The sequence below is a fragment of the Mus caroli genome, chromosome 1, assembly GCF_900094665.2.
Source record: "Mus caroli chromosome 1, CAROLI_EIJ_v1.1, whole genome shotgun sequence".
Taxonomy (NCBI): domain Eukaryota; kingdom Metazoa; phylum Chordata; class Mammalia; order Rodentia; family Muridae; genus Mus; species Mus caroli.
The window spans coordinates 154,989,944-154,992,563 of record NC_034570.1 but is presented as its reverse complement, the minus strand read 5'-3'; the positions used below and the strand labels follow the sequence as shown (position 1 = coordinate 154,992,563).

General features: G+C 43.4%; 1 long non-coding RNA gene across 1 annotated transcript in view; it reads right to left on the bottom strand.

Moving 5' to 3' along the window:
• Nucleotides 1–588: 588 nt before the first annotated feature.
• The window catches only part of LOC110296070, a 12,756-nt gene continuing 10,724 nt past the window's right edge, over nucleotides 589–2,620 (bottom strand). Inside the window, exon 3 of the long non-coding RNA XR_002378148.1 lies at nucleotides 589–2,255. This is a non-coding gene — a long non-coding RNA (uncharacterized LOC110296070). The remainder of the gene's footprint in view (nucleotides 2,256–2,620) is intronic.

Here is a 2,620-nt window from a genome sequence, read left to right as displayed (position 1 = left end):
CCACATGGCTCCTGGGGTTGCCTTTCTGAAAAGCAAATCTGATCAGTGTTTGCACATGTCCACAGTGTGCAGAACCCCGTAACCCAGCCAAGTCTGTCTCTCCAGGTCCATTTTCTTTCATTCCCTCCCTCTCACTGTGCCCAAAATGCCCTCTCTCCATGGAACTCCTCTTTCTCCATCAAAACCCAAATCTAATGACTTCTGTGAAATCACATCCCTTCTCCCGAGTTCATTCAATGCAGACCGAACTACTTCCTCTCTGCAGACTTAAGTTCTCTGTACACAGTTCCATTAAACCTCCATAGAAATATAATTATGAACCCATAAGCCTTAACATCAGGGTATACAGGGGAATAACTGTGAGCTTTAAAATTAGATTAATCTGAGTTAAAACCCAAGCTCTTGCTTGCCATATATAACTTTAAGCAAGTTATTTGATTTCTCCACACTCCATTTCTTGTAAAGATAATAATTCCTCCTTAATAGCATTGTGTCAAGAATAAATTAGATAAGTTCAGTAAATGATCCAGTATAGGACCTGACCCTCAACAAGTCACTAAAAAGTATTAATCTCTTCCAGACTTCAATATTCTTGAGGTCATAAAATGTTTTATTTATACCATGGATGTCCTATCGTCAACTGATCCCTGAGGTTTTATAGACATTGGACAGGTGTTGAGCTAAATAAATAGGCTCTGTCTTCTTGGAAATATTTATTATTACATAGTAAATATTACATCTGCTAAGAGGTTGGAAGGCAATTGTTGGTGCATGTGTGTGTGTTAGGCAGGGGGTTGGATAGGAGATGGAAAAATGGGGAGTTCTACCCATGGTGCCAGGCAATAGGGATACAGGATGACCAATGCCACTTAGCCACTCACTGGTCATAAGAGGGTGTCATTGACCTGGAACTAAAGTGCAGACAACTGTGAACTATCAGACATAGGTGCTGAGAACCAAACTCCAGTCCTAGGTGAGCTGCAGGAGCTCTTAACTACTCAGTAGTCCCAGTGAGAAGTGTGGGCTTTGACAGGGTATCCTGTGGTGCACCAACAGAAGAGGCTCCATTGTTTATCTCTTCAGAGTTGTCCTCAGTCTTCCAGAGTGTTTTTCTCCTTGTTCTTCTCCTTGTTCTTCAAAACGTCTGTTACTGCACCGTTTCTCATTTCTTCCTCAGCTGCTCTCCCACTCCTTGGTCTTATTTGTTCCCTTTTCCTTCGCCATTTTCCACCACACACCATACGGTTCTTTCTGGTCTGCCTTGAGCTTGGGATTCCACAGCCCTCTTCAGATCTCACCAGGGCAGCCATGGATCCCTGGATGACCATCCACCCCCCCTCCAACTAGCAGTACTGTCTGGGGCTCATGGTACAGCAGCCCTGTTCCCAATGAAATACAAGCTCACAGTTGCTTCCTGGGTCTGCTGTCTCCAGTTAACTCATGGACTGGAGTGCTATGAGCAGACATTACTCATCTAAACACAGAAGAATTCTCTGTTTAATTCCAGATTATCAAAAGACTACAGGCCAGATACAGAGAGGCACATAGTTACTTCTTCCAACCTCATGCATGATCAAGGGTGCTGTCATGGTTTGAATATGCTTGGCCCAGGGAGTAGCACTATTTGGAGGTGTGGCCTTGTTGGAGTGGGTGTGGCCTCATTGGCATAGGTGTGTCACTGTGGGCATGGGCTTAAAAACCCTCATCCTAGCTGCCTGGAAGTCAGTATTCTGCTAGCGGCCTTCAGATGAAGATGTAAAACTCTCAGCTCCTCCTGAATCATGTCCACCTGGATGCTGCCATGTTCCTGACTTGATGATAATGGGCTGAACCTCTGACCCGTAAGCCAGCCCCAGTTAAATGTTGTCCTTTATAAGAGTTGCCTTGGTCATGGTGTCTGTTCACCGAAGTAAAGCTGTGGTTAAAGCATGAACATACGCTTGTACCCAAGTTCTGCATCTTCATTTTGATAGCATATGTGTTTGAGGTTAGAGCCTGCTTTCCACATTGGTGAAGCAGAGATCACAGTGCCTGGCACAGAGGTCGTTGAAAACATGTGCTTGTTATCTGTTAAAATCATAACAAGTCAGCCCAAATCTGTGGCTCAAAGACAAGAGTTCTTCTTGTTAGGTCTTGGAGTTCATGGTTTTTCCAGGTCAATAGTCTGAGAGTAGCTGAGATAGGGGGATTTGGGGCTGACATGAGACAGCAGGCAATTGGAGGCCAGAATGAGCATCAATTTCAAACACATCTGCCTTTGATGGGATGAAAGAATGTGTCGATTTATGAGGGAGGGAATTAAAAGAATGAAAAAGAGAAACAAAGATAATGTTGGCACTTACTATGTGCCAGACCCAGTATTAAATGTTTAACATCCACTATCAATTTTAATCCCCAGAACAACCCTCTATGAACTTCTTTTCTAAAGAACTTCGGAGTCTACAAACACTAAATTGATTATCCAGGATTAGAGAGTTATTAAAGACAGAAACCAGAATAAAAACAGATGACCAGACCTGAGATCCTTTGAGCCTAATCACTGTGTACCCAACAAAGGCTACCCTAACTGGGAGACAAGCAGCTCAGAAACCTGTGACTTAATCTGCACTTTTTTTTTTTT